We start from the raw sequence: 16516 nt of genomic DNA, 5'->3' as shown, positions 1-16516 counted from the left end.
CCTACTAACCTCCTTAACGACATTGGCAATGAAATGTGGTCCCCTGTCTGAAGAAATACCCAATGGTACACCAAATCTAGGGATTATTTCCCGTAGTAACCATTTTACCGTTTCCTTTGCTTGGTTGGTGCGACAGGGAAGGGCCTCCGGCCATCCTGAAAAAGTATCAACCCCTACCAATAGGTATTTATAACCTCTTGCTTTAGGCAGTTCCACGAAGTCTATTTGCCAGTAATCTCCAGGCTCTATCCCAGCCCTAGTTCTTCCCATCTCAGCATGTTTCCTTGCTACCGGATTATTCTTTAAGCAAAGCTCACATTTTGACATTACTGACTTTGCCATTGTTAACATGTGTACCGAGATGACACCTCGTTTCAAATAGGTCACCATTGCTCCTGCACCCCAGTGACATTCATTATGTTTTATTTGTAAGATTTCTCGCATTACTATAGGAGGCACTATGAGTTGTCCTGTCGTAGTCACATACCATCCGTCAGGATTCTTCTGGGCCTTCATCAAATTTGCAAGTCTCTCATCTTCTGCCGAATACTTTGGGTCTTTAGGTAATTTAAAACAAGAGAGGCCTACCTTTGATGGAATTAGAGCCAGTACTTTCCATACTTCACGCGCAACCTTCCGGGCCGTCAAATCTGCCAGTCTGTTACCTTCTGCAATCTCTGACACCCCTCCTTGATGGGCTTTACAATGCATTATGGCCACCTGTTGGGGTTTCTGTACAGCTGTTATTAATTTCAATATTTCTTCCTGGTATTTTATATTAGTCCCTTGTGAGGATAGCATTCCCCTTTCTTTCCATAATGCCCCATGTACATGAACTACCCCGAATGCATATTTTGAATCTGTCCAAATATTCACGTTCTTACCCTCGCTTAGTTCCAGGGCTCGTGTCAGGGCAATTATTTCTGCTCGTTGGGCTGAAGTTCCCGGAGGTAGGGAATTTGCCTCAATCACTACCTTTGATGTAGTTACCGCGTATCCTGCATAACGAGTCCCATTTTCCACAAAGCTGCTTCCATCCGTGAAAAGTTCCCAATCCGGTCTCCCCAGAGGCTGATCCTTTAAGTCTGTTCTGCTGGCATAGGTATGTTCGATGATCTCCACGCAATCATGACTGAGGTCTCCTTCCTCCGTAGTTGTTCCTAGAAACACTGCTGGGTTCAATAAGTTAGTAGTTCTTAAGATTACATCATCTTGCTCAGTTAGTATAGCTTGATATTTCATCATTCGGCTGGGCGATAGCCAATGGCCCCCCTTTTGCTCCAATACCGTAGTCACCATATGTGGCATGAACACCTCAATTCGTTTCCCTAATGTGAGCTTCCTGGCTTCCTGTGTTAAAAGGACTGTGGCTGCCACGGCCCTTAAACACGAGGGCCATCCAGCGCTTACCGCATCCAATTGTTTAGAAAAATACCCCACAGGTCTTTTCCAGCTCCCAAGTCGCTGGGTCAGTACTCCTAATGCCAATCGTTGTCTCTCATGCACAAACAGCTGGAAGTCCTTTGATAAGTCCGGCAAGCCCAAGGCAGGCGCCTTTATCAGGGCTTCTTTTAATTTCTTAAAGGCCTCTTGTTGTGGCTTTCCCCAGGTAAATGTACAGGCCTTTTGGGTTTCATAGAGGGGCTTTGCTATGAGTCCATAGTCCATTACCCACAGTCTGCACCACCCGGCCATACCTAGGAAAGCCCGTAGTTCATGCAAATTTCGCGGCTCGGGGATTTCACAAACAGCTTGTATTCGGTTAACTCCCAATTTTCTTTGTCCTTGAGAAATTTCACATCCCAAATAAATTACTGTTGTGCACGCGATTTGTGCCTTTTGTTTAGAAACCTTGTACCCATTTAGTCCCAATTGATTCAAAATATCAATAGTTACCTGAATACATTCTGACTCTCCTTCGGTAGCTATTAATATATCGTCCACATATTGTTACAGCAGGTATCGATCCTTTGGTACCTGAATCTGCCCTTGGTTAATCCAATCTTCTATTTCTTTAGCTAGTTGACTGCCGAAGAGGGTCAGGCTATTCTTGAATCCTTGAGGCAATCTTGTCCAGGTCAGTTGCATCTTCCGTCCGTTCCGTGGATTTTCCCATTCAAAAGCAAAGAGTTTTCTACTATCCTTGTCAATGGGTATGCAGAAGAAGGCATCTTTTAAATCAATTACCGTAAACCACTTATATTTCTCTTTTACAGATGTTAACAATGTATAAGGATTAGCCACCACTGGGTGAATATCTTTTGTTATTTTGTTTATTGCCCTAAGGTCCTGCACTAGCCTGTATTCCCCGTTAGGTTTCTTTACTGGGAAAATTGGGGTATTATATTCGGATTTGCATTCCTCCAGAATGTGGTAGCTAAGAAATTTATCTATAATCTTTACTATTCCTAGCCTAGCTTCTAGCTTCAACGGGTACTGTTTAATCCGTACCGGTCGGGCCCCTTCCTTAAGTTCAATTTTTACTGGCTGGGCTACTTTTGATTTTCCGGGCACGTCCGTTTCCCAAATCGTAGGCATTACTGCATTTTCTACCTCTTTTGGTATATGAGGAACAGCCTTCTCTTTAATCATTAATATTTGTCCCAGTTTTGATTCCGGGATTCTCATAATCAATTCTCCATCTTCAAACGTTATGGTAGCGTTTAGTTTAGTTAACAAATCCCGTCCCAAAAGAGGAATAGGGCATTCTGGTACATATAAAAGTTCATGCGTAATTTCTTTACCTCCAAACCGTAAATCAAGGGGTTGTAAGAACGGCCGTATTTCCTCCTTCCCGGTGGCACCTACAACAGTAGTTTTCCTTTCCCCTATCTTACCACTTAATCTATTGAGTACTGAATATGTGGCCCCTGTATCAATTAAAAATTTTACTTCTTTATTTCCTATTTGAATTTTTACTAAGGGCTCTTTAGTTTCTGCTACCGGATCTCCTAGTCAGCTACTATATTCCCCCAGAACCATCGCCTTGGCTGCTTCTTGGTTTCGGAACGAATTTCCCCCACCAACGATCAGCTGTCCACGGAGAGGGCACTCGTTTTTCCAATGACCCTCCCCCTTACAATGGGCACATTGGTTAAGACCCAGCCGGTTTCCCCCTGAGCTCGGGTAGCCTCTCCCTGTTCCTCTACCTCGACCATTAATATTTCCTCTTCCCCTGCCCCTTAATCCTGCATGTTCTCTCCCTAGAATTACTGCTAATAAGTTCTGTTGTTGCCTTTTTGTCGTTTCCTTTTCCCTGTTATTATACACTTTCCAGGCTATTTCCAACAGCCTATCCAAATTTCTCAAATCTGCACCTTCCAACTTTTGCAATTTCTTCCTAATATCCTCTTGGGCTTGTCCCAGGAAAATGAGTGCCAATTGAGCTTTAGCTTGCTCAGTCTCTACGTCTAAATCTGTATATTTCTTAGCAGTTTCTTTCAATCTCTCTAAAAAGGCGGAAGGTGATTCCGCTTTTTCTTGCCTGACATTATACAATTTTGACCAATTTATGGTCCGGGGCATGGCATTCTGTACCCCGACTTGTACCCAATCTTGATATCTCTTCAGCCTCCTTATTCCATCCCCTGTGTTATAATCCCATTGGGGATCCTCAGTGGGGAAGTTTTGATCTAGATTTCCAAGCACTAATCCATTTCGTATATCCTCTCGGGCTCTCTCTCTGGCTGCCCGCAATACCATGTCTTTTTCTGTCGAGTCCATCAAAGTATCCAGGATCACCTGGAGATCATCCCAATTGGGATTTTGGGTTTTAATTATCATTTTCATTACCCTGGCTACTTTATCTGGGTTTTCCCTGTAGGTGCCGGCTGCTTGTTTCCATATCATTAAGTCCCCGGCTGAAAAGGCACCTTAACATATACCGGTCCTTCTGTCCCCACTCCTTGCCTGAGGGGAGCGATTATTTTCCCTCTCTGTTCATTTATAGTTTCTCCTGCCCTTCGCTGTTGCCGGGTCCTATGTGACACAGGGGAGACTAAAGTCGGGGATTCTCCATCACTACTGCTATCTTCCTTTTCTCTTTTCCCTCCCTGTCCTGGCTCTTCCGGCGGAGCCGACGGCGCAACTTCCAAATCAATATTTCCATTATTCATTTCCCCATAACACTTATTATTCTCTATTACCTGATGCTGTATACAGCGTCCCTCCCTAGTACATGCACAACAACGTTCCTCAGTTGAAACTTCAAGCACCATTATTCCACAAGCATGCTGCCATTCAGGCTTTCGGCGCAAATAAAAGAATAATTCCACATACGGCAGTTCATATTTTCCTTCCCGCTTACAAAATAGCATTAATTGTAAGATTGTATTATATTGCAATGTTCCATTCTCAGGCCAAGTTTCTTGGTCCTCTAGTTTATACTGTGGCCACCAAATATTACAATAATCAATCAGCTTTCCTTTCCGCATTTCTTGACCAAAACCTCCCTCTTTCCAATGTGCTAGCAAACACCCCAGTGGGGATGTTCGCGGGATAGGTACATCTTTTCCCAGAATTCCTTTAATCTTTTTCATTTTGAGCTTATGATACAAACCCAAAAGCTGCCGGAGCAGCAGCACGCTCTCCCAGAAGCTGCCGGAGCAGCAGCACACTCCCCCAGAAGCTGCCGGAGCAGCAGCGTGCTTACCACATACCAATAATACCAGGTGCTGACCCTTCAGCACAAACCAATACAATTACCAATACCAAACCACCAATGCCGAACCTGCAGAGCTTTCGCTCTGTCTAACGGACGGCGCCTAGGCTTACCCCGGGAGCTCCCTGCCCAACCGAGCGTGGCTTTTGCCGCGTCTGACCGGCAGGCTTTCCCAACCAAATCGGTACCGAATACCCAAAGTTGAAAGCACCTTTGCTTACCGCTCCAGTGGTACGTCGTGAGCAGCGGAGGTCGGTCGCGGTCGACTGCTCCCCGAGAATCCCTCGGTGCCGGCTAGAGCGAAACCGAGACACGATCCGCCTCAGCAGTGCCCACGCCGTCCCATCTGGGTCGCCAAAATGTTAGCGTAGCAACCACATAACCACCAAGTGATTCTATGAAGGTGCTTTATTCAGCGCTGGAAGCCGGGGCAGGTGCCCAAATCTGGCTTCAAGTCCCGTTACTTCCCAGCCATTATTTATACATTCAACATTACGTAAGGCATACATATTCATTACAGGTGGTAACATCAGCCTCGCATTCCATTCTAATTAGCTCCCCTCCCCTTTGCACATGCGTGGTGCTCTCTGGTGGTCGTCCAGATGAAGTAAGGAGTCTTCCTCTCCGCTAAACTTTTCACCTTTCTCACTCGACGCATGCTCCCTCTGCTCCTTGGTTCTGCTTCAACTCATTTCAGCGCTTCCAGGCCCTTATCCAAGGTCAGGTTGTATCTGTTCCCTCCCAGGGTTCCCCTTCAAAGATTCATTTGACTGTTCAGTATACTCCCTAAGTTTCCCAGTATACATAGATTATTTGATAATATACTCCCTAAACTTCCCAGTATACATAAATTAATTGATAATGTAAGTACATTTGGCAATGCTTAATTATACTGTATGACCCATCACCTAAGAGACATTAATAAAACATCCATTCGATTCTCCCCAACACTAACACCAGGACCAGGGGTAATACCGGCAGGGCAGAAATACCCACTTGCCGATCCTGGCTGGAAGAATAATAGTGTGCAACACAGAAATCATATGAGAGACTTGGGGTCAGAATGAGAAAGTACTTGGGGATGAATCCTGAGGACCCGGTATCCCAAGGGCTCTTGAAAGTTCATTTTGTGATTGAAGCCTGGCAAGATGCACAGAAAATGCTCCAGAAGGTGGGGGGATGTAGTGAACAGTCACTGGGGGGCCCTCCTGTGCGAGGCCCTGAAGGTGTGTGTCAGGAGGGGAGATGAGAAGGAAAAGCAGAGAGTGAAACTGATGGTATTGACAGTGTAGCAGGTAGTGAGGCAGAGGGTTGGAGAAAGAGGAAGAAAATCTTCAGGGGGAGTCAGGGCCAGGATGGAAAAGAGAGGAAGAGAGATGAAGGAATGGCAGGCAAGGAAAGCTACCCGTGTTGCGGCCTGAATCTTAGCAGGGACAGGCTTTGATGGGATGTTTTAAGTGTGGGCAGGCTGGCCACTTCAGCCTGGGAGTGAAGCTTAAAAAAGGTTATTAAAGGTGTTAAAGGTGTGGTATGTAATGTTTGACAGAGCTGTTTTTTGAATGAGTTGGGAAAGTTGAATGAGCAGGGAAAGAGGATGTAGGCATTATCTAAGTAACAGTCTAGAAGTTTTGGTATATTTGCTGTGCTGTTTGGTCAGTTTCCCAAGTATCGGGAAGGGGGGGGGCAGGGGGGGCAGCCTGCACCACCAGGGGCCTCTCCACAGGCCACAGGGGGCTTCGGCTCCGGCGCCTGGAGCGCCTCCACCCCCTCCTTCTGTGCTGACTTTGGTGTCTGCGGGGAGGTTTCTCACTCCTCGCTCTCCCAGCTGCTGTTGAGCAGCAGGTTTTTGTTTGTTTGTTTTCGTGGATGTGCTCTCACAGAGGCACGGACTGTGTTGCTCATGGCTTGGCTCTGGGCAGCGGTGGGCCCCTCTGGGGCCGGATGAAATTGTCCCTTATCTGCCACGGGGAGGTTTCTGGATTCTCCTCGTGGGGGGCTGCCACTGCAGCCCCCCTCCCCCCCAAACCTTGCCATCAAACCCAATACACTGGGGCAGCTAGGTCATTACTGGCCTGTAAAGTATCAGGGATTAAATTAACTAATGAAACCCTAAATGTGATGGGGGTAGAAGGGGCTGGGATAACAGTGCCACCTTTGGGGGATACCAAGCTGAGACTAGGGGATAAAATGATCTCTGGGCAATTATTGTATGTACCCGAGGCAGGGACTAACTTGTTGGGAAGGGATTTGATGATGAAATTGGGCATTCAAATAGTAAATTGTTAGACTGGAATAACAGTGGTATTAATGGAGTGCTCTCAGGCCCTGAGAGCAAAGATATATTCACCTCTGACTGGAAAGACTCTGAAGTGGGGGAGGAAGCAACAATACAGATGGACAGTTTTACCTCAGGGGTTTACAGGGCCACCGATTAATTTGGGCAAGTTCTAGAACAGATTTTGGAGCAATTCCAACCTCCCGAGGAGGAATTCCTGTTACAAAATGTGGATGATCGTTTATTGTCAGCACAGGAGAAAACAGTTGTGAAGGAAGCCACTAACAAGCTATTCAACTTTCTGGGAAAGCAGGGCTTGGGAGTGTTGAAAAATAAATTACAATACGTAGAAAGAGAAGTCAGGTATTTAAGGCATCTAATGTCTGAGGGAAAACGGAGAATAAATCCAGAGAGGATTCAGGGAATTGTTGAAAACTAAGAAAGAACTAAAAAGTTTTAAGAGAAAGATTTTTTTTAAGGAATCAGGAGCCACGAAGTTTGAAGGAAAACAGATACTCCCTGATGGGAGAGAAATGCTGAATAAAGCACCAATGAGGCAAATATGTTTTACATCAAGAGAGTCATTGGGAGGTGCAAGCAATGTGTGATGTTGTTCTAGAAAAAAGTATGTCTGTGTAGGAATATACACTTTAGTGAAGCAAATATGCAGAGGATGTACCATATGTCAAAAGGCAAATAAAAAGGTCATTTGTAACTCACCTAGAGGGGGACGGGAGCCAGGGATTCGACCTTTACAAAGTATACAGGTAGACTTTACTGAGTTACCTAAAGGAGGGAGATTTAAGTACTTGTTTGTCCTAGTTGACCACGTGACTGGATGGGTGTAAGCTTTCCCCTCGGTATCTGCCACTGCAAACACGGTGGCTAAGGTATCACTGGAGCAAACAGTCCCTAGATATGGGATAGCTGAAAACATTGATTCAGATCAAGGAAGTCATTTCCCTTCACAAGTACTGCAAGGGTTAATGCAGGCCTTAGAGACTGAGTGGGATTTTCACACCCCCTGGCACCCCTCCTCTTCTGGGGAGGTGGAGTGAATGAACCAGACATTAAAGAAGCAATTAACTAAATGAGTGTTAGAAACCCAACTTCCTTGGGTAAAATGCTTACCTTTAGCACTCCTGCAGGTTCAGACAGCACCAAGAAACGATATAGGAATTTCACCGTATGAGATGCTGTTCGGATTGCCCTATCTGGGCAGAAGGAATGAGATACCACAATTCGAAACAAGAGAGTTTTCTTAAGAACTATATTCTGGGGTTGTCCTCTTCTTTGTCATCTCTCAGGACCCAGGGGCTGTTGTCTGAAACCCCACCTTTGGAATTCCCCATTCACCACCATCACCCAGGAAATTGGGTCCTGATTCGGACCTGGAAAGGATCACCTCCAGCCTGAATGGGAAGGACCATTCCAAGTACTACTAACCACTGAAACAGCCATAGGAACTGCGGAAAAAGGTTGGACTCACTATACTCGAGTGAAAGCACCCGTCGACCCTAGTACCGGGGAAGTTGTTCCTACAGAAGACTTGTTGAAAATTAAAATCAAAAAGAAAAACCTCATAATGGACTCTAAGCAGGATAAAAGCTTACAATTCTAAACTAACCTTTTATTTTCACAGGTAACTAATGAGTGTGACTTGTGATTGAGAATAAGGACTGGCCTATAGTGAACTGAAGTGCTCCCAAGGGGTTTTTGTTCTAGTAGTAGTGTATATCTTATTCTTTGTATCGATAAATATTTGGAAACCTAAGTGTTAAAAATAATGACAGGGAAAAATCAATTATTAGTTTTGTTTTTAGTGATTGTAGGCCTCAGAGAAAGCCTTGGTCAATTGGCAACTTGGAAAAGGCATGACCAGATAATAGTAAGACGGTTAAAAAATATGGGTGACTGTGACAGAGGGTTATGTACCACAATCCATCATGTTTGATGCTTGTGAGGTGTTAGCTTGTCGAGACTTAAATGCCCAACGACAATTGAGCAGAGAGAACAAATAACTGGGAGAGACCCAACAGCCAGATTGAGAATAGCTGTATGGAAACTGCTGCTTCCCTAAACTGCCTGTATACCAATGCGCAATGCATGGGAAATAAACAGGATGAACTTCAGATCTGTGTTCAGTCGCAGGGCCACGATCTCATTGCGATCACAGAGATGTGGTGGGACAGCTCGCATGACGGGAACGCTGTCATGGAGGGCTATGTCCTTTTTAGGAAAGACAGGCTGGGGAAGCGAGGGGGTGGGGTTGCCCTTTATGTGAGGGAGCAATTAGAGTGTACCCAGCTCCACCTGGGGGAGGGTGAAGGACAAGTGGAGAGCTTGTGGGTGAGAATTAAGGGGTGGGCTGGTATGGGGGACACTGTTGTGGGGGTGTACTACAGGTCACCAGATCAGGAGGAGGAGGTCGATGAGGCCTTCTACAAGCAGCTGGTAGTAGCCTCATGATCACGGGTGCTGGTTCTCATGGGGGACTTCAATTATCCAGACATCTGTTGGGTAAGCAACTCAGCCAGGCACGCGCAGTCCAAATTGTCTTCAACGCATTGTAGGAACCATTTTCTGACGCAAGTGGTGGAGGAGCCGACAAGGCAGGGGGTGCTTCTGGACCTTGTCCTTACCAACAGGGATGGGCTTGTTAGGGATGTGAAGGTTGGGGGCAGCTTGGGATGCAGCAACCATGAGATGGTGGAGTTCAAGATGGAACTTGGTGGAAGAAGTAAGGCTAAAAGCAGGATTGCTACCCTGGACTTTCGGAGAGCCAACTTCGACCTCTTCCGAGACCTGCCTGGGAGTATCTCATGGGCTAGGTTGCTAGAAGGCAGGGGTGCTTGTGAGAGCTGGGCTACATTTAAACAGCACTTCTTCCAAGCTCAGGATCAGTGCATCCCTAAGAGTAGGAAATCGGGGAAGGGGGGCAGGAAACCTGCGTGGATGAGCAAGGAGCTCATCGACAAGATCAAAAGGAAGAGGAAGGTCTATGAAATGTGGAAAAAGGGCCTGTCCTCTTGGGAGGAGTACAGAAGTGTTGTCAGGGCCTGCAGGGACGCAATGAGGAAGGCTAAAGCCCACCTAGAGATGAGGCTTGCAAAAGAGATAAAGGATAATAAGAAGGGTTTTTTTTAAGTATGTAAACAGTAAAAGGAAGACTAGGGATAATGTGGGTCCCCTGCTGAATGAGGGGGGTGTCCTGGTAACAGGGGACACTGAGAAGGCTAGATACTGAATGCTTTCTTTGCTTCAGTCTTTGCTTCAAGGACTGCCTCCCAGGACTCCTCGACCCTGGCAGGAGGAGAAAGGGTCTGGGAAATGGAGGGCTCCCCCCTGTTTGACGAGAGAGTGGTTCGGGAGCGTCTGAGTGGGCTCAACGCACACAAATCCATGGGTCCCGATGGGATGCATCCACGTGTGCTAAGTTGTTGTTGTTGTTCTGCTAAGAGTTGGCAGAGGTGATTGCTGAACTGCTCTCTATCATCTTTGAAAGGTCCTGGAGAACAGGAGAGGTGCCTGAAGACTGGAGGATAGCCAATGTCACTCCGGTCTTCAAGAAGGGCAAGAAGGAGGATCCGGGAAACTACAGGCCAGTCAGTCTCACCTCTGTCCCTGGAAAGGTGTTGGAACAGCTTGTTCCGGATGCCATCTCCAAGCAATTGGAAGAGAAGAATGTTATGAGGAGTAGTCAGCATGTATTCACCAAGGGGAAGTCGTGCTCGACCAACCTCGTTGTCTTCTCTGATGGCATCACCAGCTGGGTAGATGGGGGGAGAGCACTGGGTGTCATCTACCTTGACTTTAGCAAGGCTTTCGATACTATCTCCCATGACATCCTGCTAGCAAAGCTGAGAAAGTGTGGGATAGAGGAGTGGACAGTAAGGTGGGTTGAGAACTGGCTGACTGGCCGAGCTCAGAGGGTGGTGAATGGTGGTGCAGAGTCCAGCTGGAGACCTGTGACTAGCGGCGTTCCCCAGGGGTCGGTGCTGGGTCCGCTCTTGTTCAACATCTTCATCGACGACCTTGATGAGGGAATAGTGTCTGCCCTCAGCAAGTACGCCGATGACACAAAGCTGGGAGGAGTGGCCGACACGCCAGAAGGCTGTGCTGCCATTCAGCGAGACCTGGGCGGGCTGGAGAGATGGGCAGGAAGAAACCAAATGAGGTTTAATAAGAGCAAGCGTAGAGTCCTGCACCTGGGAAGGAACCAACCTCTTGGTTGGCCAGCCTCTTTTCAGTGGTTTGTGGGGACAGGACAAGGGGCAATGGCCACAAGATGGAGCACAGGAAGTTCCGCACCAACATGAGAAAGAACTTCTTCACAGTGAGGGTGATGGAGCACTGGAACAGGCTGCCCAGGGAGGTTGTGGAGTCTCCTTCTCTGGAGATATTCAAGGCCCATGTGGATGCCTACCTGGGCAGCCTGCTCTAAGGAACCTGCTTTAGCAGGGGGGTTGGACCCAATGATCTCTCAAGGTCCCTTCCAACCCCTACAATTCTGTGATTCTGTGTGAAACGATCCTCTACTGCCATGAAAAAAAAGGAGAGAACTCCGCAGGAGAGAACCCCGCAGGAGAGAACCCCGCAGGAGAGAACCCCGCAGGCCCTCTTTGAAATGTGGCAGTTCAAACATTTGAGATTGAAACAGGGTATGGGGATGTGAATGCCTGGATAGAATGGGTCAAATATACTGTCCAGAGTCTCAACCATAGCACTTGCTATGCTTGTGCCTCGGGAGGACCGATTGCCCAGATAGTGCCCTGCCCATTGGGGTGGACCAAGGACTCCCAGGGAATGCGATGTATGATTGCATTGTACCAAGAAAAGACTGCCTGGGGAAATGAGGCCTGTAAGTCTCTCTCTTTGCTGTTCCCTTCCTTGCGTGATAGCAATATCAGGGTTCCTCCTGCATTCTCCACAGCTATAGGTAACCATACAGCTTGCCTCTCACGGCAGGGTGTGAGTGCTACCCAGCATCTGGGAGAATTTGCCTTGTGCACGAGGACCTTGAATGCTACCGAGGACTTGATGGGAAACTGCTCAAGACTTGAGATCCCCAGGGCAGATCTCTGGTGGTACTGTGCAGGGAAGATCTTACGGTCCACCCTACCATCTAACTGGGGAGGCACTTGTGCACTTGTTCAATTAGCTATACCCTTCACCCTGGCATTTGAAAGAGAAACATCACAAATACCCAGAAGAAGTAAAAGAAGCTTAGGAGTATCATTTGATGATAGAGCGTACATAGATTCTATTGGGGTGCCTAGAGGAGTTCCCGATGAACAGGAAGCCAGGAATCAAATTGCTGCAGGGTTTGAGTCACTGTTCTGGTGGGTAACAGTCAATAAGAATGTGGATTGGGTTAATTATATTTATTATAATCAGCAGAGATTCATAAATTATACAAGGGATGCGATAAGAGGAATCGCTGAACAACTAGATGCCGCCAGCAAAATGGCTTGGGAAAACAGAATAGCATTAGATATGATGCTTGCGGAGAAAGGTGGTGTGTGTGTGTGATACTGAGCAACCACTGTTGCACTTTTATACCCAACAATACTGCCCCGGATGGCACAGTAACTAGAGCATTGCAAGGGCTTAGCACCCTTGCCAGGGAATTGGCAGAAAAATTAGGCATATTTACATCCTTGATCATAGTAGCAGGAGTTTTGACAGCCATCAGTTGTTGCACTACCCCCTGTGTAAGAGTACTAGTACAGTGGTTAATTCAAACTGCACTATTGAAACAAATGACCATGGAGCCACCACCTTACTCAGATAAGAGGATGACATTAGAGGAGATGTAAAGCAAAGAAAGTGAAGAAGAGGAAGGTATCTACCAAATTACACCTTAGAGAAAAGTTTTACAAAAATCAGCAATTTATAAAGAAGAAAAAGGGGGGAATTGTGGGAATAAAAATGTTTTTGCACAGAGTTACATTGTTTAAAGGTAAGGAACGTGGTATTGAGATATGCTTGCAGCGATAAGAAAGCTTAGCAGAGGACCTTGTAAAATGCAGACAACCAGACTCCTTAGAGCAATTAGGCGGAAATCACTGTGTAAGAAACATTACCACCTTACAGAGTAAAAAAGTCAAAAGAAATTTGAAAAATAACAGGACAGCCACTGAAAGCCATGTACTGTCTATGAAGCAGGGGATAGATTGTGAACCTGGATTACCCACTCAGTGGGGAAACAGGGGAGGGTCCCGGTCATTGAGGAAAATATGAAGTATATAAACTGTGCTATGTAACTTGTAGGTGCGCTCCTGCTTGTGGGACGCCCACCATTGCAATCGCGAATAAAAATGCTACTTCACTGAGATCCTCACCTGAGCCTAAGTTATTGGCTACGGAGTGTTTCTCACACACATGCAATGTGCACATTCAGGTATGGAAAGGATGGTGTTAGCACATTACATGAGTAGATGTGGCACAGCCACTGCGTCACCCAAAGGTACATTTCTGGAGTTAGTACCCAGCTCCAAAAGCAGCTTAGACCACACAGCTACTTGTGACACCATCAGCTTCTTCACCTTTCTCTTCATTTACCTTATATCTCATCATATACTTGTGGGTTCTTTAAGCTACAGCTAAGACTTTTCCAATTGAAGATCATCATTTTGAAAAGATTATGGAACAAAGAGTATTGCTTTTGTGTCCACACTTGAATTTGTTAGCTTTCCCTTGGCTTATAAAGAGATACTGAGCAGTGTTACATAAAAGCAACAAGCTTTTTACCCTCTCTATTTGCATTTGCTTTACAAAAATGTACATTGATAAGCTCAGGCATTCATCAGTCTAGAAATACATTATGGGCATTTATGGGCTTTTTACCAGCTATCCAAAGAACTCCAGGCAAATTACAGCAATTATGCATTCAACTCCTTTCTACAAAAAAGAAGGTACAGACAAGAAGGAAGCCTCTAACTGCAGATACTGAGAGCTGCCCTCTGTCAAGACACCGACTAGCATCTAGCAGCTGCTCTTTTACAGACTATTCACTGGTGTAAAGTAATTGCATTTTGCATCCCACCATCTCTTAGCACTTCTGAGACAGTCATTTTTGCTAGCTTTGCTGTGGCACGAGACTGTTAGTTGTAGGAGTCCTGAAATGCATCTCCCCTCACTCCAAAGTCTGATAGTTACTCATATTAAAATGTCTATTTAAAACTTGATAAATTTTCTTCCCCAAACATTTTCTTAATATTAATCCTCAGGATATTATCTAGAGGATGACACTTCAAATATTTAAGTGCTTAGTTGCAAAAGTAATTGCAGGTATAGAGCCCTGACAGCCCATGACCACTGACAGAATTACAGCTTAATAACTAATCTTGTTTATGAAATCGGTGAGTTCCTAATAAACCATATAATAAATACAGAAATCTGCTCCCCAAAATATTTGACTCATTACTCCTCCCAAAGTGCACTGTTAGTTTGAATTACTTTTCCATCCATTTTTGTTCATAAAACTCCAACCTGACTTGAGGTACATCAACTTATTCCCTCTCTTCCCAATAAAGGACCTTAAGGTACTTTCTGAAAGTCACATTCTAAAAAATATACACTATTATGAACACAGTAAGAAAAATGAAAGTCGCTTTTTTTTTTTTAAGAGAAGTCAAACAGACTGGCAGCAAACTGCTTGTGGTGACCTAATAATTATGAGATTAAGAACACATGCTTTTCTAGGACTGTGTTACAGCATAAAGCTTTTCTATACTTTTTCCACCACAAAGTTTTATTCCAGATAACTAAGTGATTTTATTCATATAAATACCTTCCCCTACTACAAGTACCTCCTATATTTTTATTTCAAAGTATTATAGATTACTGTGCAAGGACACCACATGACAGTATTAGTCACTAGGGTAGAACCCAGGATAGCTTTGCTGCATTAGATAAGGAAATACATATCCTTTAACAACTACTTCACAGATCATTTACAAACAAAGAAAATAATTTTATTTTAGAGTCCAGAGCTGATGAAGCAAATCAAATCGAACATACAAGTACATCTCGATGTCTAGATTAAGCACAGCACTTACACGTGACACAGCACAACTTGCAACACGCAGACTCTTAGAAATCCAACCTCCAAAGCTCAGGGAATAAATCTCACTAGTCATGACTTCATCTGCTGCTACCCTAGAGATATCAAACCATGGAAGCACAAAGGCAAACATTAGGAAAGGGCTTAAGTCAACTCTTTCACGTGACCTAGTAGATAGCCATGACGAACGTTGACCTCCAGCAACGTAGACCAGACTAACTGGGAGCTCACAACTCTCACAACTAGCAAAATCATTTATTCTGTTACTAGTTTCCATAATTGGAAACTAGGCATTCCACTGCCTCGCCCCAGGCCGGACACCACCGCCGCCCCACTCCCCTCCACCGCAGCTTCCCGAGAGTCCCCCCCCAGGCGAGCAACCGGCACCCCCCCGGGCCCATAACGGCGACGGATACCCCCCAACCCTCCCCCTTCCCTCAACCTTAACCGTTACCTTGCGGCCCCCAGACCGCGACCGCTGGCCCCTAGACTCCCCGCGCGCCGCCGGCCCCACCACCAGGTGCCGCCATCTTGCCTGCCTGACCACCTCCTCCTCGCCGCCCCGGTGACGCGCTGACGTCACGCTGCCAGGTCAGCTGGCCCCACGGCCGCCCAATCGGGAAGGGGAATGCTCGCCGGTGACGTCACCAGGCGGGGTAGTAGGAGGGATGGCGGCGGTGAAATAGCGGCGGGGGGGGCTGTCCTGTCCTGTCCTGTCCTGTCCTGTCCTGTCCTGTCCTGTCCTGTCCTGTCCTGTCCTGTCCTGTCCTGTCCTGTCCTGTCCTGTCCTGTCCTGTCCTGTCCTGTCCTGTCCTGTCCTGTCCTGTCCTGTCCTGTCCTGTCCTGTCCTGTCCTGTCCTGTCCTGTCCTGTCCTGTCCTGTCCTGTCCTGTCCTGTCCTTAGGTTTTCTCGCTAGAGGCACGCACGCTAAAAGCACACATAAGAAAAAGTATAGCCACCTCGGTTTTAATAAAGGAATGAGTAAACGTAAATATCCCCATCTGCCCTTTGGTTGCCCTGAAATGAGGAAGTTTGGTGACACAACAGGGCACCTGCAAGCACCTTGTCCCTGAGGCCCCGTAGTCAGAGCCTCAAACATGCTCAGGGACCACCAGTGGTGAGAGAGGGAGTTAGGGGAATCTTATCAAGTAGAGATAGAGTGCTGACGGCATGAAACTAGGATGCTACTTAGTGTCTTTGCTAACTATGGTGCATTGTGCAAATTAATTAAAGCAAGAAGCCTTGGACCCATTACCAAGGTCAGTTTCCTAATAAGTGTGAGCCTATCTTAAAAAACTGGAAGGAACTGGTCTTGCGGATGGACAAGAGCCAAGGAGCAACTGAGTCTGTGCAAAGACAAGAAGTCAACTAGCGGTGACGAGGAAGAGTCATCAACCTTCATCCCCATGACCCCCGGCAACCACCACCAGGAGACACTGCGCAAGCGCAGATGGGAGGAGCTTATGGAAATGACTCCTTGGAACTAATTTTAATATGAAGCGGGGACAGGTTA

The 16516-nt window shown here is 46.3% G+C and overlaps 1 protein-coding gene across 3 annotated transcripts in view; it reads right to left on the bottom strand.

Moving 5' to 3' along the window:
• Positions 1 to 15575, bottom strand: part of LOC125181864 (ubiquitin-associated protein 1-like) — a 77617-nt gene extending 62042 nt beyond the window's left edge. For all 3 annotated transcript variants that reach the window (XM_066986941.1, XM_066986942.1, XM_066986943.1), the window contains exon 1: positions 15458 to 15575. The gene's annotated coding sequence lies outside the window, so the exon portion shown is untranslated. The remainder of the gene's footprint in view (positions 1 to 15457) is intronic.
• Between the last annotated feature and the right edge of the window lie 941 nt (positions 15576 to 16516).

The sequence above is a fragment of the Anser cygnoides genome, chromosome 36 (genome assembly GCF_040182565.1).
Source record: "Anser cygnoides isolate HZ-2024a breed goose chromosome 36, Taihu_goose_T2T_genome, whole genome shotgun sequence".
NCBI classification, from domain to species: Eukaryota; Metazoa; Chordata; class Aves; order Anseriformes; family Anatidae; genus Anser; species Anser cygnoides.
Note: the sequence above shows the minus strand (reverse complement) of the source record. Positions and strands in the feature narration are given on the sequence as shown.